The sequence below is a fragment of the Oryctolagus cuniculus genome, chromosome 15 (genome assembly GCF_964237555.1).
Source record: "Oryctolagus cuniculus chromosome 15, mOryCun1.1, whole genome shotgun sequence".
Taxonomy (NCBI): Eukaryota; Metazoa; Chordata; class Mammalia; order Lagomorpha; family Leporidae; genus Oryctolagus; species Oryctolagus cuniculus.
The window spans coordinates 76,366,501-76,390,064 of record NC_091446.1 but is presented as its reverse complement, the minus strand read 5'-3'; the positions used below and the strand labels follow the sequence as shown (position 1 = coordinate 76,390,064).

The 23,564-nt window shown below is 46.3% G+C and overlaps 1 protein-coding gene across 1 annotated transcript in view; it reads right to left on the bottom strand.

The window, feature by feature from the left end:
* LOC100350278 (glutamate receptor ionotropic, delta-1) overlaps nucleotides 1-22,662 on the bottom strand; it is a 328,379-nt gene extending 305,717 nt beyond the window's left edge. Inside the window, exon 1 of the mRNA XM_070057980.1 lies at nucleotides 22,609-22,662. The gene's annotated coding sequence lies outside the window, so the exon portion shown is untranslated. The remainder of the gene's footprint in view (nucleotides 1-22,608) is intronic.
* Nucleotides 22,663-23,564: the final 902 nt, after the last annotated feature.

The following is a 23,564-nucleotide window of genomic DNA, read 5'->3' as shown; positions in this document are numbered from 1 at the left end:
CAGTTTATTCTATGTAGAAACGTCCATGTCATTTCAAGTTGGGAACCCAAGTTTTGATTCAGAAATTAAAATGACCTACTCTAATATAATAAGATTGACTTTGCTTGGTGCAGAAATTTGAGTCTTAAAAGACATAAATCAATGCATATTTCCCATTGACAGAGACTTCTCTAAAGATGGTTTTATATGGGCCTAACATCAGTCTTAGAGTAAGAAAAAAAGTGAGTTGAAAATCCCAGCTTATTTTTTTAAATAGTGTATTTATTTATTTATTTTTTACAGGCAGAATGGACAGTGAGACAGAGAGACAGAGAGAAAGGTCTTCCTTTGCCGTTGGTTCACCCTCCAATGGCCGCCGTGGCTGGCGCGCTGCAGCCGGCACACCGAGCTGATCTGAAGGCAGGAGCCTTATCCTGGTCTCCCATGGGGTGTGGGGCCCAAGGACTTGGGCCATCCTCCACTGCACTCCCTGGCCAAAGCAGAGAGCTGGCCTGGAAGAGGGGCAACCGGGACAGAATCTGGCGCCCCGACCAGGACTAGAACCCGGTGTGCCGGCGCCGCAAAGCGGAGGATTAGCCTAGTGAGCTGTGGCGCTGGCTCCCAGCTTATTTTTACACGACTGGGACACCTTAGATCTTTTCTGAGTCTCCACCTTATCCTCTGTGCTATCTTATTAATAATCCCTCTCTCAGGAGGTCAAAAGGCTTGATTCAAAGAACACTAGGGCATCTGAACAAAGGACTTGGGTGTATTTTATTTGGCTAATGAACAAAGAAATACACATTTAACAATGCAGTGAGCCTTTTTATCATCTATAAAACTGGTAAAGATCATTGATTGCATTCATATTCACAGACCAGGATGAACAGGGACTCTGATAGAGTGATTAGGACCCTGTGAGAGTCTCAGATGCCACCATCACATTTTTACCAATGCAAAGGGGCAGCCACAGATGTAGGTATAAGAATGACTGCAACATTATTTACAATAGCATTAACTGATCTAAGTTTCCAACAATAGAGATTTGCATAAATTACAATCCCTTCAAACAACAGAATATGACCAAGCCATGAAATAGTACCTCAAATGCAATTTACTGACATGATAAAATGCTAATAGTATTCACTGAAAACTGTAGGACACAAAGATGAACATTCCAGTGAAATCTCAATGTGGCAAAATGAGCTAAATAGATAAGGATGTCTGAAAAGAAAATTCACTGGTATACTAATTTATATTGCATTTTACTACTGCAGAACAATCGGCAAGAATCAGAGTAAGTTTTCTCTGCATTCCTCCATCTGCGTCCCTCTGCCTCCACTATCCTTTGTCTGCACACCCACACAGAGGTGAGTGAGCAACGTTTTACACTATACAGGATAAGTTCTTTCTCTCAAGATAGTCTCTTTCAAAAAACAGGTGAACTCTCCCCCACCCTGCCCCTGTCACTCTGCCTTCCAAATAAAATAAATCTTTTTTTAAAAATAGAAATAATGAGCTGGCATTGTGGTACAGTGGGTTAACCCACCATGTATGATGCAGGCATAACATATCAGAGTGCTAGTTTAAGACCCACCTGCTCATGCACCTGGGAAGGCAGCATGTGTGCCCCCTGCTGCCCTCATGGGAGACCCAGGTAGAGTTCTTGGGCTTCTGGCTTCGTTCTGGCTCAGCCCTGACTGTTGTAGCCATTTGGGTAGTGAACCAATGGATGGAAGATTTCTCTCTCTCTCTCTCTTTCTCTCTCTCTCTCTGCCTTTCAAATAAAATCAATACATCTTTTAAAGAAAACAGGTGAACTCACAGTGATGATTGCCTCCAGAGTGTTTTTTGACTTGGAGCATGGAGTTGGCCAGAGTGGCTGAGGCTGGACATTTCTAGTAGTGGTGGGGAGAGAGACAGGTCTGCTGAGCCTCTGACCACTCTTGCTCCCAGGGTGGGACTGCAGAGAGCAGAGGCTGCCAATCACTTAGGCAGGCTGAGTCCTGGGCATGGGGTCTCCCAGCCTTGGGGGGATGGGGATTAACATGTTCAAGCTTGAGGCTCAAAGTGGGTTGGGATTCATTGAGTGTCTACTGAGGTCTTTCTTCTACTGCCATTATTATTATTTTTTTCATCGCTCAAGTGGAAAGTTTATTAAACACGTATCAGTTCTACTATAGAACATAAAGTTCTAATGGAGTTAGACTTTGCTTTGGGAAAAAAAAAAAAAAAAAAAACCTAAGCTCTTCAGTGGCACAGGGAGTCAAAGCACAGAGTATATCCGATATTGGAAAAGAGTTTGTGTCACAAACAGTTCAAGGAGTTGAGGATTGGGGGGAAGCCCCCCTGGAAGGAAAAGCAACAAGGAGGGACCCCATTTGGAGGCGGAAAAGTGGACTGGGGCACGGGCGCCGTCAGAGGGGGAAACACGGCGTGCGGAGGGGAGAGCAGTCAGCGGGGGGAAATGCAGAAAGCGGGGAACATGAGGATTGGTTCCTCCTCTGCAGACGCGAGGGTCTCTGGCTGCTCCTTGGGCTCAGAGGACGAGGCTTCTTCCCCATCCTGAGAGTCCCAAGGCTCCCCCTCCTTGTGTGGCGGGATCTGTGCCTCTTCCTCCGCCTCGGTGGCCTCCCACCACCGGGGCTGGGACATGGTCGCGTCCTGTCCCTTCAGGCCAGCGGTCTGCTCCATGCGCTGAGTCCTGGGTTTGGATGGGAGATGAGCACCTCCACCGCAGCGCTGAGCCGGGACCCATTATTATTTATTTTCTACTTATTTCTTGTTCGTTGCTAAAACTGACTGTATTTGTGATATATGACAATGTGTTTGAACATACACACATTGCGAAATGGCTAAATCAAATGAATTAACATGATCGGGGCAGGCACTGTGGCACGGCGGGTTAAGCTGCCGCTTGGGACATCCACATCCCATGTAAGAGAACTGGTTCAGGTCCCACTTCCTCTGCTTCCCACCCAGCTTCCTGCTAATGCTCATTCTGGAAGGCAGCACATGATGCCTGAGTTCCCTCCATCATTGTGGGAGATGCAGACGTAGGGCCTGGCCCCTGGTCTTGGCCTGGCCCAGCCCTGGTTGTTATGGCCATTTGGGGGAGGGAACCAGCAGATGGAAGATATCTCTCTCTCTCTCTCTCTCTCTCTCTCTCTCTCTCCCCCTCAATAAAAAATAAATATCTTTTGAGGATACACATCCCTTCGTCTATGCCTGGTCACTGAGTTTGACCACGTCTTGACTACCGAGGATCACGCTGTAAAGAACATGAGGATATGAAGGTGCAGTTATCTCTCAGACACAGTGATTTCTGTGAGCAGGCGCCCAATCCCCACACTAGCGTGCCTGGGGTCCATTCCTGCCTCCAGCTCCTGCATCCAGCTCCCTGCTTGTGCAGATCCTGCAAGGCAGTGGTGATGGCTCGGGTAGCTGGGTTTCTTCCACCCACGTGGAAGACCTGGAATGATTTCCTGGCTCCCGGCCCCTGGTTCCAAACCCTGTACAGCTCTGGCTGTTGTGAAATTTGAGAAGTGAACCAGGCAATGGGAGTTCTGTCTCTCTCCTACCTCCTTTCCCCCTCTTCCTTTGAAATAAAAAATAACAGTAATTTCAATTTCAAAAGCACACTGATGTCCTTTCCTTTGGTTTTCTATGATTGATCTTCGCATAAAACCCAGGATCCTTCGTGCATCCTGGAGAGCAGAGAGAACACAATTCTGTCATAACTGGGATCAACTATCTTGACTTCTGTTTAATTGACAAATGTAATTTGTTTAGAAATAATGTCTATAAAGCAGCCGTGGAAGGGCTGGGTATACAGGTAGGGCTCAGCAATATGAGTTCCTTTGTTTCTGAGGGCAGCAAATCCGCTCGCTGTGGCAATGCCCCACAGCAAAGCAGCAGACATGAAAGGGTAAGCAGAGGGTGTCTCAGGTTGCACTGCCTTCAGCCCATTGGCTCTGCAGCAGTTCCTGACCAGAAGTCCTGCCGGGCTTCAGGGCTGCTGGAAACTGCATCCTGCTTCTGATCACTGACAGCTAAACAGCTGTCTCAAGCTCCTGTCTCAAACTGCACGACATTCACTTGGGTTCTTCATCCAGGTCTAAGAGACAGGCTGTCCCAGTGCATGTAACATTTTTGGAAGCAGACACTACCATCGCTGTGAGCCCCCAAGATCCTCAAAGGCATTTTGCGCAGAGAAGTTCTGGGGGCTTCTCCTGCCTGTTACAGCTTCCACATTCCAGCTTTGGAGGGACCCTCTGTGAGCTCTGCCAGAGCTGGCTTGTGATGGCAGCAATCTCACGTGTGAGGTGTGCGTGCGTGTGTGTGTGTGTGTGTGTTTGTATGTGTACGTGTGCCTCAAGCGTACTTGCTCCATGTCTCCATGGGGTGCATAATGACTACCCAGCCTGGCAAAGGAGGTATAATAACAGGGTAGAAGGCACAGATAATAGGGCCTTTGTGGCACAAGTTGCAAGCTCATCTGAATCCACCAGAATCCATTTATGGGGAAGAGCGATGGATGGAAACACAGAAAGGTAAAGACACTAACCTTTAGTTTTCAGAGACATCTGCTGCACGTGGTAATTAAAGCTATTTTTAAAACTGTCTAAGTGTCAGCCCTCCCTTTCACAAGCATTCTTCTGTCAAAACGCTGCGAAACGGCAATACACTTGTTAGGAACAATTGACTCACGTCTAAAAACACAGAGTCTGATTCCACAGCAACAGCAGGTTGTCTGTCTGTAGGGGGGTTAGACGTGAGCAGAAAAGCACCGGGAAAAGCTCCCACAGCCCTTAGCTGGCTGTGGTGTAGGGATCCACGGGCATAGGTTCCTTGCCCAGGGCACTACAGGCTCTCTGAGGATAAGGTACACATCTTCTGAAGCCTTATGAGCAGCCTCAGTGCTTCCTAGGTATCAAGTACATATATGCTGAATGCATAAGAGCTCCTCCAGAATGATATATCACGGTAGGGAGCCAGGACACAAAACAAAAAGTAGAGCTGGCATTGTGGTGCGACCTCTGCTTGCAACACCAGCACCCCACATTGGAGCTCCCTGCTAATGTGTCTGGGAAAGCAGCGGAAGTCCTCAGGCCCCCGATATCCTTGTGGGAGACCTAGATGGAGTTCCAGGCTCCTGGCTTCAGCCTGGCCCAGTCCTGGCTGTTGTAGGTATTTGGGGAGTGAACCAGCAAATGGAAGATTCTCTCTCTCTCTCTCTCTCTCTCTCTCCAGGCCTTTTAAATAAATAAAATACCTCCTTTAAAAAAAAAAAAGAAACAAAAAGTGAAGACAGTCACAGGTGTCACACAGGTGCAGCTGGAGCTGAAATCCTAAGGATGCCCAGCAGTTAGAAAGGCAGACAAGGGTGAACAGGGGTGCCAGCAAGCCCAGGGCACGGCTGTGAGTGCTGCCATTCAGGTTCATCCAGAGCATGAAGCAAGCTATGTTGCCAGCATGCACACCTCAAGAAAGGTTAATGAACCCGGAAGTAGTCCCTTAAATTGGTGATTAAGATCTGCAGGCTATAATGTTCCCGATGAACATTAGTGACTTGTTGATAAGGAGCCCTGTCATTTTTTAGTTTTTTAAAGATTTATTTATTTGAAAGGAATATTTGCAGAAAGGCAGAGGCAAAGACAGAGCAGAGGCAAAAAGGGAGATAGAGATTTTCCATCTGCTGGTTCACTCCCCAGATGGCCACAATGGCTAGAGTTGGGCCAATCCAAAGCCAGGAACCAGGAGCTTTTTCTGAGTCTCCCTTGTGGGTACAGGGGCCCAAGGATCTGGGCCATCTTCTACTGCCTTTCCAGACCATAGCAGAGAGCTGGATTGGAGGTGGAGTAGCAGGGTCTCCAGCTGGTGCCCATATGGGATGCTGGCACTGTAGACGGTGGCTTTACCTGCTATGCTACAGTGCTGGCCCAAGGAACCCTTTCTTTTAAGGGTGCTTACTATCTGCCTGACCCTGTGCTGGGCTATTCCCTGTAGGTCTACCCATTTGATCCTCGCACAGTCCTCGCAGTAGCACCTGGCAGCCATGGGCTCACAGGCTGCCCCGACGTGGTTCCTGCACTTGGCTCCTGGGACTCCAGCCTCTAGTTGGTTCCCTCCACCTTGGCCACCTCCTAATCAGTCTCCTTTGGAGGCTTCTCTTCCTTCCTCGGCCATGGCTGTTCCTGGGGGTCAGGGTTTGGGGTCTCTTTTGGTTTTAGCGATACTTTGGTGACCTCATAAAATCATGTAACATTCAATACTCGCTGTATGGACAAAGCTCCCAAATTCACGCCACCAGCTTCGCCCCCTGCTGAGGCTCCAGACTCACACTATCACGTGTCTAGTTAATCTCTCCACTTGCTGCTCCAGTAGGCATCTCAGAATGAACACACTCCTAATCTTACCCCTCAAATCTATATCCCTGCAATTTTCTCAGCTCAGAAAATATCTTCCCTTTCCAGAGCCTCAAGCCAAAAACAAAAAATACAGCCCTAGAATCATCCTCGACTTTTCTTTCTCTCATAACCTACATCTAATCCAACAGCAAATCTTATTGGCTCCATCTTCCAATAACATCCAGCATCCAACTACTTCTCACCACTTTAATTCTACCCTCAGGGCCCCAACCACCCTCCTCCTTCCCTAGATAATCACGACAGTCTGTTAGATGGTTTCTCTATGCCCTCCATGCTCTCCTTACCTCTTAGACATTGTGAAGGAAGCTTCCAGAGTACATGATTAAAAAAACAAATCACATGCCATCAATCTCTTGCTCCATGCACAGCAGAAGCCGCCTGTCTTACAAGGGTCCACGAAAGCTCATGTGCCCTGGCCTCCTGCTCCTCCTCCCATCGCTCACCCTACATCAGCCACACTGGCCTCTGTGCTGCTCCCAGAGCCTGCCCACCAGGCTCCCACGCAGAGCCATTCTCTAGATGTGCACTCAGCTCCCTGTAGCCCCAAGGTCCTGTTCCAAGGTTACGCCATCATAGAAGTCTTCCGCAGCCTCCGTATACACTAGAACCCAATGCCTTTGTCTTTCTTATATAGTTGAAGCATTCTACATAGAATCCGTCAAATCCATCAGATTATATATTTAATTATTACCTGCTGGTTTGTCTTTCCCCACTCAAAATACGCTCCACAAAACCAGAGCATTTTGTGTGCTAAACAAAAAGATATAGCTGACCAGGGTGGAGAAACGGGGATCAGATTTACTCACCTGCCTGAAATTATCAAAAAGACTAGCTTAATATACAGGGAACACTGTTTTCTCAAGACACTGCACAACAGATAACAAAAGAGTGATTCTTGAGACAGGAAAGAAGATGAGCCTATGACGGACCCAGATGTCTTCCCTGGGGCACATCCACATCGCAGTGCAGTGGGGAGAGAAGACCCACAGAAGCCGTGTGTGAAGGACGTGGTTCTGAGATGCTGGAAGACCCAAGCAGGCAGAGGTCACAGCACAGAGCACAGAGCTGCACAGGAAGAACATGTTCCTTCCCAGAGGACTCCCCAGCAGAATGCATGGCAGGGCATGCATCCCAGGAAGTAACTGAGGCTGGAGAGGAACAGCCCAAATGATCAGAGGTTTCAGTCTATGGAGCTCACACGGGTTTGGGAAAATACCTCTTCCCACCAACCATCCAGACTGTAAAACTGCATACATCACATGCGTTATGTAAAATACTTAGAGAGTTCAGCTCCATAGTGTGAAATAATTAGCCCTAGGCTGAGTCCTACTCCAGAAACACTCAATAAATCAGAAAGACAAGAAAATCAATTATTTCTGAAGAACTGTGTCTTAGAAAAACGTTCAGTATATACATATATATATGTATGAATGCAAAGCATCCAACAAAATTCAATTCACAAAATCGGGCTTATGAGCAAATATTACCAGGAATTTTTAAAAAATAAGAAAACATAAGTAAGAAGGAGAAAACATAGAATAATAATCAATTAATTAAAACTGACCCGGGACTGAAACAAGAGATGAGAAGTAGCAGACAATGATTCAAATAGCTATTATAATGGTATAATGCATGTTCAAAGATACAGGCAGAGGGGTGAACGCTCAGCCCAGTGGGGAAGATGCTGGTTAACATGCCTGTATCCCACATTACAGTCTCCAGGTTTCATTTCTAGATTGAGCTCCTTACTCCAGCTTTCTCCTAATGTGGAGCCTGGGGAGTCGTGAAGATGACTCCGCCCACAAGGGAGAGCTGGATACAGCTCCTGACTCCTTGGCTTCCCTACTAGCACTTGGATAGCAAACCAGCAAATGGGAACACATTCTCTCTCCCTCTCTCTTTCCTTATTCCTACCCCATCCCTCTCCCTCTAAAACAAATACAATGTTTTGAATGGAAGTAGAGACACTGAAGATTTACAGAAAAGACTCAAATTTCGAGAGATCAAAACTACAATGTATGAGATAAAAAACACACTGCATGAGATTATTGAAAGGTGAGACATTAAAAGAAGATAATGACTCTGAACACATAGCAATAAAATTATGCAAAATGAAACTTAGAAAGAACAAAAAGAAAATTAAAAGAACACCAGCAATATACGGGACACCTTTAAAGAGTCTAATATGGGTGCAATTAGGAGCCTCAGGTAAGAGGTTGGGGAAGCAGAGAAAACATTTGAAGTAGCAGATAAAATTTTCCATATTTTGAAGAAATAATAGATGAAAATTATAAATCCACAAGTCCAAGAAATTCAACAAAGTGTAAGTACAAAAAATAGAAAATAACTGCATGGCACATTATAATTACATTAATCAAAATGAAAGCGAGTGAGAGAGAAACTTCAAAGAATCAGAGATAGAAGACATGAACATAACACAAAAATAAGTAATAATAAAAGTAAGAAGATAGGGAGCAACATTTTAAAAATACTCAAAGAAAAACTGTCAACCTAGAATTTGGTACCAGGCAAAAGTACATTTCAAAAATGCAGGTGAAATAAAGTCATTGTCAGAGATGCAAAGACTGAAAGATGTCAAAAGCTGCAAGCATGTGTCACCAGCACACTCACATTGTGAGAAATGTGGAAGGGAATCCTGCAGGCACACCAGTGACACCAGACCAAACCTGGATCTTCACAAAGAAACAAAGAGCACCTAAAATGGGAACTCGCAGGAAACCATGCAAGATCTTTTTGGTAACCTTCACCTCCCTTTAAAGGACAACTGACTGTTCTGCGACTACTGTTCTGCACCTGTTCTCAGGGTAGCAGCTGTGGGAGCGAATGGTCACACAATCAAACACTTCTTTCTTAACAAAGCAGAAAGTGGGCATATGTGTGACAGACATGAGATAAAATAAAGATAGAAAAGATAATTGACTGCTTAAATAAATACAATAGCAATGTAGTGTAGTGCATATTACATATTATAAATAAACATGTGTATATAAGCACATATATGCATATATAGAGAGATGTAATATATATGACAACGATTACATAAAGGCCAGGAGAGGAGAAACTGAAGTGTATATTATTGGAAAATACTTACACTATATGTGAAATGGTATAAAGTCACTTAAAAGTAGATCGTGATGAATTAAAGAGGCATATTAAAAATCCTAAAGCAGCTATAAAAATTTTCAAAGACTTTCAATCAATACGCCAACAAGATAGCTACAACTGAATCATTCAAAGTTTTCAATCTCTCCAAAAGAGGTTTAAAAGAGAGGAAAACAGATCAAAAAGGAAACAAGTACGAAGTGGAAGAAGTAGGCTTTACACCTACATCTCGATGGTCACATTAAACATGAATTATTTAAACACCCTCATTAAAATACTGAGGCTGTTGCTATGGATAAAATAGCAAGAACAAAGTAAGCACTGCTTTCAGGGAATAAACTTGAGAAACAAGTAAATTTAAAGTAAAAGAAATGAAATCTGGAATGGCTGTACTAATACCAGATAATGTATATTTAAGAGAGGAGAAAACTACCAGGGAGAAAGAATGTCATTTCTTACTGACAAATTACCTGGTCTTCAAGAGGACATAAACATTTACGTTCCCCATAACAGAGCTTCAAAATACATTAAGCAACGACTAATACAACTTCAGGGGAATAAACAAAGTCACAATTAAAACTGAATATTTTAATACACCTCTATCAATAATTGATAGAACAAGTAGACACAAAATCATCCAGGACCCAGAAGATACAAACAACGTTATCAACTAAAAAGACATAATTCTCATGTCTAGAATGTTCCACACAGTAATAGATTGCACATCTTTTTCAAGTACACATGAAACATCTACCAAGAAAGTCAGGATATTAGACACATCAGTCTCAACAAAGGCAAAGGATTCCAGTAATAGAAAAACCATCCTCTGACCACAGAGGAATTAAACTAGAAATCCGAAACAAAAACATCCCTGAAAAACTCTCAGTATTAGGAAATTAAACAAGACACTTCTAAATGACTCATGGGTCAAAGCAGGGAAAAACATAAAGAAAGTATTTTGGACTAATACCACATATCAAAATGCGTGGGATGCCACTGAGTCCCGGAATGGGGAACAGCACTGGAGACAAGGAAGGGCCTACCATTAGCCATCACAGCTGCCCCCAAAGGAGGTGAAGAGAGACACATAATTGGGGCTGGCGCCATGATGCAGCAGGTTAATCCTCTGCCTGCAGCGTCGGCATCCCAATGGGCGCCAGTTCTAGTCCCAGCTGCTCCTCTTCCAATCCAGCTCTCTGCTGTGGCCTGGGAAAGCAGTAGAAGGTGGCCCATGTGCTTGGACCACTGCACCCACGTGGGAGACCAGGAAGACGCTCCTAGCTTCTGGCTTTGGATCAGTGCATTTGGACAGTGAACCAACAGAAGGAAGACCTTTCTCTCTGTCCCTCTCTCACTGTCTGTAACTCTACCTCACAAACAAGTAAATAAAATATTTTTTAAAAAGACACAAAATTAAAGCTAAATTAAACAGAAAGAAAGGAGTAGTGAAGAGAAAAACCAGGACGCAACACAAAAAGAAACAGAAAAATAACAGTGAAAATCAATGAAATGAAAAACTGGTGTCTTGAAATCAATAACACCAATACATTTCTTATTGGCTTGGTCAGAAAAAAATAAAAAGACACAAGTTAGGAGTACCAGGAATGAGCGGGAGATCATCTATCTATGGCTTCAACAAGTAAGTATTAAAAGGATATGTATATCATTATGTTCTTAGAGTCATATCTACAAAGCACACTGAATCTTAAAAAAATTAAGAATTAAAATTAAAAAATAAAAAATTGATAAAAATAGTAAGCATTAAAAAATAAAAGGGAATATCATAAACTCATCTATAAATTTGACCACTTAGATGAGAGGAAAGATTCATTGACAGACACAAATTACCAAAACGCACTCAAGAAACAATAGCTCTGCGTACTCTAAATAAGTTTAATTTGTAGTTAAATCATCACTACACATACATAACAAAAAAATTGTCTAGGCCCAGGTGACTTCATTGGTGAAATCTAACAAACACTTGATAAAGCAATTCCACACAAAAATTCTTCCAGTAAAAGGAGAGAATTTTCCCAACTTATTCATTACTTTGCTTATTGAGGCCAGCATTGCATCAAAACCAAAGCCACGGAAAAATACAAGAAGGGTAGGGGAGTGGGGACCAATATCCCTTGTGAACATAGGAGGAAAAGTCTAATCAAAACTTCAGCAAATCAAATGAAACAATATGTACAAAGAAAAAAATGACAAGTAGGTTTTATTCCAAGGATGCCCAGTTGGGTTAACTTAAAAATCAAACAATGTAACTCATAAAATTAACAAACTGAATAAAGAAAAGCCAGATGGTCATCTTAATAGGTGCAGAAAAAGCATTAGATAGAATCCAACCTCAATTCCTGATGATAAAATATATATATATATATATATATATATATATATATATCACTAAAGTAGGAATAAAAGGGAAATCTTCCAGTCTGATACAAGGTGTCTATGAACAACTTACAACTACTCTGACACTTAATAGTGAAACAGAGGGCATGTCCCTCCCAAATACCAGCAACAAGAGAAAGACGTGAGCTTTTGTCCCTTATATTCAGTGATGTACTGAAAGTACTAATCAAGAAAAAGAATCAAAAGTTTCCAGATGGAAAGGAAGTGGTAGAACTGTCATACACTCAGTCAATGTGGAAAGTCTCATGCAGTCTACAAATAAACAAATCCTACAGGATTAGCAAGTGGTTTAGCCAGTTTCCAGGATAGAAGATCATTACACAAAAATCAATCATATTTCTACAAAGTATCCTTGAACAACTGGACATTGAATTTTTTTTTTTTTGACAGGCAGAGTGGACAGTGAGAGAGTGAGACAGAAAGAAAGGTTTTCCTTTGCTGTTGGTTCACCCTCCAGTGGCCGCCGTGCCAGCACGCTGTGGCCGGCACACCACGCTGATCCAAAGGCAGGAGCCAGGTGCTTCTTCTGGTTTCCCATGGGGTGCAGGGCCCAAGCACTTGGGCCATCCTCCACTGCACTCCCAGGCCACAGCAGAGAGCTGGCCTGGAAGAGGGGCAACCGGGACAGAATCCGGCGCCCCGACCGGGACTAGAACCAGGTGTGCCAGCGCCGCAAGGTGGAGGATTAGCCTGTTGAGCCACGGTGCTGGCCGGGCATTGAAATTTTTTAAAATACCACCTACAACAGCCTCCACCACACAAAATACTAAGGAATAAATCAAAAAAGATGTGAAGGGTCTGAACAGTGAAAATGATGGACTACTGTTGAAATAAACTAAAGAAAACCTAAAGAATCACAGTGGTACACCTTGTTTGTGAGTGAGAAGACTCAATACTTTCAGCACGTCAGTCTTCCCCACGTTGGACTGTAGATTCAATCGAATTCCAAATAAGAATCCAGTCAGCATTTCTGTAGACATTGACAAGCTGATTCTAAAATTCATATGAAAATCCCAAGGACCTACGACAGCCAAAACAACTTGAAAAATGAAAAACAAAATGGGCAGCTAACAAAATCTGATTTCAAATCTTATTATAAAGATAGAGGAAACAAGGGAGTGTGGGATTTGCACTAAAACAGAAAGAAAACAAGATCACTGAGAGGAAAGATAGTTCAGATGTGTTCTAAATATTACACTAAAAGCATAATCAATAAAAGGAGAAAATTAATTGGACTTCATCCAAATCCCACATTACATGATATTAATAAGTGCTTTCAAGAAAAACAGCATGTACATGTATGTATATGTGTATATGAAATGATTATGGCAAAATGTTAAAAATTGTTCCATCTAAAAATAAATATGATTTAAAATAGAAGTCTGCTCTTTGAAGGACAAATTTAGAATAAAACTACCAGCACAAATTGGAAAAGAATATTTGTGAAGTATACATTGGATAAAGAACTTGTATCCTTGGGGTGGGCGTTGTGCTGCAGTGGGTTGAGCCATAGCTTGTGATGCCCTGATCTCATCCTGGAGTGGGTACTTGAGTCCCTGTCACCCACCTGGGAGACCCAGATGGAAGTCTTGGCTCCTGGTTTCACATTGGCCCAGCCCTGGCTGTAGCAGCCATGGGGGAGTAAACATGTAGACTGACATCTTTCATTCTCCCCACCCCTATCCATGTCATTCTGCATAAATAATAAATTCAATAATCTTTTTTAAAGCAAAAACTTGTATCCTGAATTTATAAAGAACTTTCAAAACTCAACACTAAGAAAGCAACTAATCCAATAAAACAAGCAAAATATTCAAGCAGACAATTCACCAAAGAAGATACGTAGATAAAGATAGCAAATAAACTCATGGAAAGATGCTCAGTATCATTATTCACCAGACATTGAAGTTAAAATCACAATGAGGATCACGACACTGAATGTCAAGACTGCCCATCCCTAGCACTGGAGAGGACGTGGAGCAGCTTAGCACTCTCATCCACTTAATGGTTTTTAAAAACTCAAAACATACGTCTACCACATGACCCAGGGATTACACTGTGTACAGACATCCCCAGAAAAGTGGAAGCAAATTTCCATACAGAGACTAAAACACGAAGGTTCCTAACAGCTTTATTTATAGAAGCCAAAAATCTAGAGCAATCCAGGGCCGGCACCGTGGCTCACTTGGTTAATCCTCCACTGCAGCACCGGCCTCCCATATGGGCACCGGGTACTAATCCCGGTTGTTCCTCTTCCAGGCCAGCTCTCTGCTGGAACCCTGGGAGGGCAGTGGAGGATGGCCCAGGTGCTTGGGCCGCTGCATCCACATAGGAGACCAGGAGGAAGCACCTGGCTCCTGGCTTCAGATCGGCACAGCGCCAGCCGTAGCGGTCATTTGGGGAGTGAACCAACAGAAGGAAGACCTTTCCCTCTGTCTCTCTCTCACTGTCTATAACTCTACCTGTCAAATAAGTAAAAAAAAATCTAGAGCAATCCAAATGTCCATCAGCAGGTGACTGGGTCACCGAACTGTTTAGCATCCAAGCAACTGAACACTCCTCATTAGCAACAGGAAGTAACTAGCACTATACATTGCAACAGAATCTCACAATAGTTACCCTGGAGTGAAATAAGCCATACCAAAGAAGGAAAAAGTGTATGAGTTATTTGAGTCCATTAATGTAAGACTCTAGAAAATGTGAACAATATATGGTACCAGAAATAGATGAGTTTCCCTACCAAGTGGGAGAGAAGGGTGGGATTGCCAAGTGGTACAAGGGGTCATGGATCATGTTCGGTATCTGCATTTTGGTTCTGGTTTCCTGGATGCATACATATGCCAAACAGAACAAGTTGTACATTTCAGTATGCACACTTACTGTATGTCAAGTAAACCTCAATAAAGCTATTACTTTTAAAATAAAAAAAAATAGATCATGGTGATTCAAAGACGGCACCTGATTCCACCAATGCCTGATAAGCGGTAATTTTTGTTCTCCATTTGTGGGTTCTGAGCTGGGGCTACAGCAGTGGTTGAGAAGTAAGGCTAGGGAGAGACACAAATGAACAGACTACAATAAACCTAATTGCTTTTGAGTGATACTAAATTAAATTTGGAGCAGCTAAATGGTACAGGGACTTAATATTCCAGTGGAATTAAGATCTTTGAAATGAAAGGAAGAAAACAATTAAATCTCCTCCCTCCCTCTGTTTCTCTGCATCCCAAACAGAGATGCCTGCAAGCCTTGAGATCCAGCCTAAGACCATGGTCTTTCCCTTGTTTTCCTCAATAAGAGTGGTAGTGTCTCCTACCCTGCTTTGTCTATGAGGGACCTAATCCCATTTGCCCTGGGTTTAACTCAGAGGATGCTCTGAACTAGGGAAGGTTGACTCAGGTCTGTTGAGAGAGCAGAATCCGCCTCTGTCCCCTGGAGGATCTTCAGGAAGTAGTTATTGATGACTAAGCATGAAAGTGACAAAGTGGGGGTGTAGCCTGCAGGGCAAGACCAAGGGAGCCTTCTGTGCAGGAGGAGCCAAAGAGGTACCACAGGTTGCTGACGTGTCCTGAGGGTGTGAAGTCCTCCCAGGACATGACACAGAACAAATGCATGTGACGATAGGCTCTCTGGGGCTTTCCCACCCTGCCACCTACTGCAGCGTGGAGCTGAGCACCCGAAGACAAATGGCTCTGGAGTGTGTGTGGGGAGAGCACACTCATGTGGCTGACAGTGACCACTACCTCCTCCTTGGAAAGGCATCACAGGCACTGGAACCCAAAGCCACCAGCAGGAGACCCCCATGTGTCACTCTATATGATCATAGACTGCTTTTCCACAAAGAACCTACAAACCAGCAGGACACATGTTCCCCAGAGTATAATTTGGGGACTTCTGTAGGAATCTGATCAGTGTTTCCCGTGCCCTTCTCTCTGGCCGCTGTATCACCCCAATGTGGGTGCAAGACTAAGGGGAGTGTGCATGTGTCACTGAGGAAGAGCTGGTGCCCTTGGGACATGCAATGCAGGTACAGGAAAACGGGGAGCAATAGAACAAGGGTACTGACATCTGTAGCTTGTGAAGCAGATCATAGCTTTCTTAGACCATGAGGAATTGAGAAGTTCATCTTCCTGCACATATAGGACATTGGACCAGCAGAGTCTAGGTAGGGAAAGCAAAAGACAGACAGCAGCAGTGCAAGTTCAACCTGGCAAGCTCCCAGTGTTGTATGTTCTTGAGATCAGAGAGTCTAACAAAAAGGAGAGGCAGGCTCTCCCTAACAGGCTGCCCGGGGAGTCAGGTGCACATAACCCTGCAGAGCTGGGGTCAGGAGCACAGGACTGCATGAGAGCAACCCTACAGGGGAAACCCATGAGGTCCTCTCAGCACAGACAGTGTTTAACAGAAACCTGCAGGCCAGGGAGTTGCCGGACAACCTAAGATTCAGGAAGGGCATAGCAGGTGGAAGGTCCTGGCCAAAGCCCAGAGCCAGGAGAAGAAAACAAATATGGGAAACAAGAGGTCACTGATGCACTCATAGGGATGCACCATGAGACAGCGAGTGGGAGGGGAAGATGGACACAAGGGTGGAAAGTGGAACCAGGTTCCTTCAGGAGGGCCTGAGATGGGCTCTTCTCCACTGGCTGGAGTGTCAACCACAGCATGAGGGCAGTGGTCTCTGAGACCAGGAGCGCTGGCTGAGAGCCAGGTGGGGAGTGGGTCCAGAGAAAGGTGCTCTGAGCTTGAGATGGCAAAGGGGTTTCCTAGCAACTGGGGAGCCAGAGGTTATGCCACAGTGGCTAAGCCATCACCTGCAACAGCAGTGCTGGTTGGAGGCCAGGCTGCTCTGCTTCTGACTCCGCTCCCTGCTAATGGGCCTGGAGAGACAGCAGAGAATGGCTCGAGGACTTGGGTCCCTGCCATCTCTGTGGGAGATCTGGATGGAGTTCCTGGCTCCTGGCTTCAGCCTCACCCAACAACCCTGGCTGTTGTGGGCTTTTGCAGACTCAACCAGCAGATGGAAGGTTTTTTTTTTTTTTTTTACTCTCTCTCTCTGTTTTCAAATAAATAAGCAAATCTCTAAAAATAGAAAGAATGTAGTTGGGGAGGGTGAGCCTTTATTGCAGCAGATAAGATGGTGCTTAGGATGTCCACACCCCATATCTAGGTTTCTGAGTTCAAGTCCCAGCTCCACTCCCCAGTTCAGCTTCCTTTTGGGAAGTAGCAAGCACCTGAGTCCCCATCACCCATGTGGGAGAACCGGACTGAATTCCTGACTCCTGGCTTCAGCCTGGCCCAACATGAGATGTTGCAGGCATTTGAGGAGACAGCCAGCAGATGGGAAATTCATTCTCTCATCTCTGCCTTTAAAATAAATTAAAGAAATAGCTTTTAGAAAAGAATGCAGTTGGGTCTCTGGGTCTTGGGCTCAAGGGCAAGGTCATGGATATGGGACATGGGAGGCGTGGACGTATGCTGGCCATTGGGGAGGGCTGCTGAGGGCCTACCCATTATGCCTCCTCCCTCCTGAGATGCCACCTCCTGTCTGGCCCCTGCTGACCCACCGATCAGCACACAGAGCCTCACTCCCTGAGAAAACCCAAGTGCAGAGGCTGTATGTGTGCTCCTCCATTGCCTATAGAGCATCTTCAACCACTTCCACCAACACGTGCTGTGGCCCCACATCTGGAAGATTAGTCTAGCCACGAGAGCAGCCCAGAGCAAGCACAGTGCTTCAAGTCCCCAGTGCAGTCGGTTCTTCAGGAAGCTGGATAGTCTTTTCGCATATCCCATGCAAGAGTTTCCCTCAGAAAGTCCCCAGCAGGCCAGACGATGAGCTTCTAGAGCAGGGATTGTCCTCTGTGTGCAGACTCCACTCAACACTAAGGATGTCCCCGAGTCACTGGGGGTGACCCACTCAGCCAGCATCTCCCAAGGTCATGTGGAGAATAGCATTGTACCCCAGTTGGTCAAGAGATTCTGGAAGCGAGTCAGGTCTGCCTGGCCTTGAACCTGAGTCCTCTAATGAGCCCTTGAGAGCGGCCCTTCCATGTCTCAGGCTCAGGTCTTAATTGCTACCTTTGTCTCTTCTCTGAGGCAGACTGGCAAGCACAAGTCAATGCAATTTGCTCTGTGTCATGTACATCGACCTGCCTTCAACCAAACCTTTTATAAGCATCTCTTGTTTTCACAGGCATTGAGGAGATGGTGATGTAGTGGCTTCGAACCTTAGGGGACTCACAGCCTAGTGGCCACAGCTTGACTAATGCTTTCCAAAAAATTTTTTGAATCCCCCACCCTCCTCCATAATATCCTGTAACTTAAGCAACCGATGAAAACACAAAAAGTATATCCCAAAATGCATCTGTTTGCCAGTGTAGCCACAGTGGAAGCCACAGACCTGCAAAAACTGTCAGGGAATCTCCCAGACTCACAAGGCATCCTCTGCATCCAATTACCTTTCCTCCAAATAAAACAGGTCTCTGCGATATGCAACACCAGTGCTCATTGGTGAGGGGGCAGGCATTTTAGGAAAATCGGTGCTTAAAGCAAACAAGCCCTTGAGTGTTTATCTTGAATCCAGAAAAAAAGAAAAAAAACACACAAAGTCAAATATACAGGAAGAAACTGGAGGACAGACCCTGGAAGGAATGAGGGGAGGAGGGGAACAGCTAAAGTCCAAAAACAAAAAAGTGTTAGGTAGGGGAGAGGCAGAGCTGGAGGTCTGAGCTCCTGTGAGGGGTGGGACTTCCTGCAGGCGAGTGGAGGGCAGTTTCCAGAAACAGGAAGACCAGGACTTGGTGCAGCAGTTGCGTCCTGGAGATCCTGGTGGACGGGGAGCCTCCATCCAATGCCTGCCCTTGACATCTTTTTTTTTACCTTATCCTATCCCTAGTCATGGTATATGACAAAATGGTACCTGGACGCGCTTTGTCTGTGACTCTACATCTGGACGGCTGAAAAGCCTTACAGAGCAAGAATAGCCTACTGCTGTAATGATAACAGGACTTTTGGTGGATTTTTAAATATATGTTTGCTTATTTATTTGAGAGGTAGAGAAGAGACAGAGAAAGAGAAGGGGCTCCCATCCACTGGTTCCTTCCCCAAATGCCTCAGCCAAGGGGTTGAAGCTAGGAGTGAGGATTCAATCCAGGTCTTGCATCTGGGTGGCAGAAATCCAATTACATGAGCCATGCTCTGCTGCCTCCGAGGATGCACTTGAGCAAGAAGCTGGAACTGGAGCAGAGCTGGGATATGAACCCGGGCATTAGGATGGAGGATGAGGGTATCTTTTTAAAAAGATTCATTTAGGGGCCGGCGCTGTGGTGCAGTGGGTTAACACCATGGCCTGAAGTGCTGGCATCCCATATTGGTGCCGGTTCGAGTCCCAGCTGTTCCATTTCCCATCCAGCTCTCTGCTATGGCCTGGGGAAGCAGTAGAAGATGGCCCAAGTCCTTGGGCCCCTGCACCCGCGTGAGAGACCCAGAAGAAGTTCCTGGCTCCTGGCTTCAGATTGGCACAGCTCCAGCTGTTGTGGCCAATTGGAGAGTGAACAATTGGATGGAGGATCTCTCTCTGCCTCGCCTCTCTCTCTCTGTAACTCTGACTTTCAAATAAATAAATAAATATTTAAAAACAATAAAAATAAAAAAGATTCATTTATTTGAAAGGCAGAGAGAGTAATAGATCATCCATCTGTGATTTGCTTCCCAAATGGTTGCAACAGCCAGGATTGGGCCCGGCCAAAGCCAGGAACTAGGAACTCCATTTCAGTCTCCTACATGGGTGGCCAGGGCCCAAGTATTGAGCCATCTTTCTCTGCTTTCCCAGACACATTAGCAGGGAGCTGGATTGGAAGCAGGACAGCCAGGACTACTCCAATATGGGATGCTGGAATTGCAAGCGGTGGCTTAACCCATTGCACCACCAGAGCATTCCCCAAGAGATGCAGGCAACTTAACTGGTGTCTTAACCACTAGGCCAAATCCCTCCCAACAGCTTATGTTTTCCATGGGGCTATGCTGTAACAGAAAATAGTGCTTTTGAATATGGCTGGCTCCCAAGGCTAAGCCCACACATAGCCCAGAGAACACCTCCCCCATTAACCAGAATCTACACTGAGTGCCATGGGTCAAAGCTTCAAAAGAGGGGCCGACGCTGTGGTGCAGCAGATTAAAGCCTCAACCTGCAGTGCCGACATCCCACATGGGTGCTGGTTCAGGTCCCAGCTGCTCCATTTCCAATCCAGCTCCATGCTAATGTGCCAGGGAAAGCAACAGAGGATGGCCCAGATCCTTGGGCTCCAGCCACCCATGTGGGAGACTCACAGGAGGCTCCAGGATCCTGGCTTCAGTCAGCCCAGCTCTGGCCACAGCAGCCAGAGTATGGAAGATCAATCTTTCTGTTTTTCTTTCTGTAACTCTGCCTTTCAAATCCAACCTTTGGATTACAGACTTCCAGTGAATGTCCATGAGCCGGGCAGCTCAAGAGTGTCCTTGACAGTGTGCATGCCTGAATCCTACAGACTGCCTTTACTCAGACACTGACAGTGAGCTCAGGATCTTTGCCAAGGTCAAGTGCATGGTCCCATCACTGCAAAGAAAGGGCTTTAGAGAAGAGTCTTCCTAGAGAATCCCAGATGCACCATTTCACAGCTGTGTGACCCTGGGTAAGGGGGCCTCCATTTTACCATCTGTAAAATGGGGTTGGTAGTAGCTGTGGATAGTAACTGGCACATGATAGGAGGTCAAAATTGTTAGCCATTATCCCTTGCCTTCCCAGGAGCAGAGCCTCCTTACACAGAAGGAAGCCTAAGAAGAAGGCGAAGCCTAAGAAGAAACCCTTGAGACCTCCTCACCTTTGAAGAAACTCACAGGTCAGTGAGCACTGCCTGGCTGGCCATGGGGTGGGGGGCACCACCATGCTCTTGGGTGAGGCTGTTTCCCCGTGGCTCTGACAGGTGGACTCCTGACTCTCCCTGGCCATCAGTGATTGACTGAGCGCTGATGTGCACAGAACACCCTAAAGATGCTTCACACTGGGAGTTGAGTCAGGAGAAGCAAACAGAGGGCCCCAGGGGGGCTGGGCAGGAAAAGGAAAATGTAAAACCACCAGAGCGCACATCTGAGGACTGGCAAGGGAGAGACAACGGCTGCTCAACCTGGAGAGTGATCAGAGGAGCAGAGCTGGCACCAGACACCTGACTTCAGGGCACACGGAAGGCTCCCTTTCTCTGGAACAAAGGAAAGCTGGCTTTGAAGAACCCGTGGAGAGGCCTGCACAGCACACAGAATCAAAACTTCCCCAGGATCAAGGAGGGCTCATGCAGGCTCTGCAAAGAGGGAGGCGGCAGTCACGCCCCTTCGCCTAATTACCAGCCCAACCCCTCCACTGCCACGGCCAGAGACAGCCACTACGCATGTCTGCTGCTGGCCAGCTCCAGCGGTGGGAAATCATGCAGGAAAATCACGAGAGAGGTGGACCTTGCAAGGAGCTACTCTGCTACACCACCTACGCAATTATTAACAGTAGCCACCCCCCCCCCAAAAAAAAAAAAAAAAAAACTTCAACCATATTAGCGCTGGGCTAATGGGCTAATGAGGAAACACACACCATAAAAGAAGAAATTACTACCTAATAAACTGCATCTTCTAGGATGAAACCATTAGAAATTGATCTGCTAATTCAGGAGCAGCTGAAGGCACACACCAGGACATGGATTCCCAAATCAGCTCTCCGTTAAAGGCTCACAGGAGACAGAGGCACAGGAGGTCCGAGGTGGTGCCTCCTCCATGGACACGTGGGCAGAGTGGGTTCCTCAGGAAAGTGAAGACATGTGGTGCAGAACCCTGCAACACCAGGGCAGTGCCTGCAGCAAGGGGCAAGCCAGGGCTTGGGCAGGTGCAGTTAACAAAGAACAGACCAGGCCCGGTGACTCCCTGTGTCCCCATTCCTCCCAGGGGTCAAGCCAGTGGGATGGCCAGTCATGGGAGAGATCTCTTCATTCTCTTCTAAATGGGAGCCCTGATCTCCACTCTTACTGGCTGCACACACATGCTCACACATGTGCACTCACATGTGCCTGCGCCTCCACTCATACATACACACACTCATATATGTACCTGTACATACAAGTCATACATGCACACATACAACTCACACACATACACACCCACACTCACACCCTGTGCCCTCATAATAAACACAGTTCACACACACATACTCTCACATACATACTTACCACATATTCACATTTTTCACACCTGGACACACACACACAGTCTGCACTCCTGCTTACACTCCCACACACCCTCAGCACCTTCCATTCCCTCCTCATTTCCTGGCCCTGTGCCCCAGCCCCCTGCTCTAGCTGACCCTCACCTCTGCAGCCAGCCCCTGCTGCACATCCAATACTCTACTTCTCTTTGCTTCTCGACTTCCTGGGGGACTCAGGTCTGGATTCTTTCCCTGGCTCCCGCCTCCTCCACGTCAGCATCTGCGCAGGTCAGGTACAACCCCCTGACCTTGTACTTGGCAGGGTGGAGCCCCACAGTTCACTCCAGCCCCCCAAGTCAGGACTGGAAATGAAAAGACTGCTTGGAGGTCTCCCAAGGGACGGGGCGTCAGCCCAGGCCACGTGCCTCACCGTTCCGGGGCTCTTACCTCATTCACAAAGACCCAGTGGCTGTCCTTGGAAGCCAGGTTGGTCTCCACAGCCTGCAGAGAGAGAGAGAACGGACATGAACGGAAGCCAGCCAGAAGCCAGCACACACGCAGGGTGATTGCCAAGACGGCGTTTGTAAACACTGTTCCTGCAGAATTTTCACTTCACAAAACATGCCATCCCCCTGGAGCCTGCTCTGGCTGCCTTAGCCACACAAACCCTCGTCTGAACACAGATAACTGATTACGTGTTATGCGTCCTCACTCTGTGCACCAGCCTGGAGCAAGGTCAGAAGCCCTGGGCCCTGCTGGCATCGCAGGATGGAGGTGTGGGTACACCTCCCTTCCCTAAAGATATCAGCAAACACTTTTGCACAGGGATGCCTTGTGAAGGATCCCATCACTGCCGGAGGCTTGGAACTGGGATGCTGGAAGGAGACGTCGATGGCAGCTCATCTGCTGGTGCCAAGCGACACTGAGATGGCAGCTCGGAGCTGCCCTCTACTCTTCCGGCCCCCAAGAACTGGGCTCTTGTTAGCCCCTGGGCAGTGACCCCGTTCTATCACTCTCTTCTAGAACACTTTGTTCTCTTTCTTAGAGCAGCTGAGCCACAAAGAGCAGTTACCAGTGTTCTTGCTTTCCATCTATCTCCTGTCCAGGCTGGGGACTCCATCCAGTTGGAGGCCAGAGGTCTGTGTCCTCCGCTGTATCCCAGGACCTCACGCTACCACCGTCCCGTAGCAGGTGTTTGGCAAATGGGGCTGAGTAGTTGACGAGAACGGGAGGCCAAGGCAGAGAAGACCCAGCAGCTTGCTGTGTTTCATGAAAGTGTCTAGTAGAGCTTTTTCCCTCCCTTGGCTGCAAAGCCGGCAGAGCGGAGGAGCTGGGAAGGACAGAAGGTTTTCCAGCACATTCTGTAAGGATGCTCATGGCAAGCATGTGCCCACTGCCTGCTG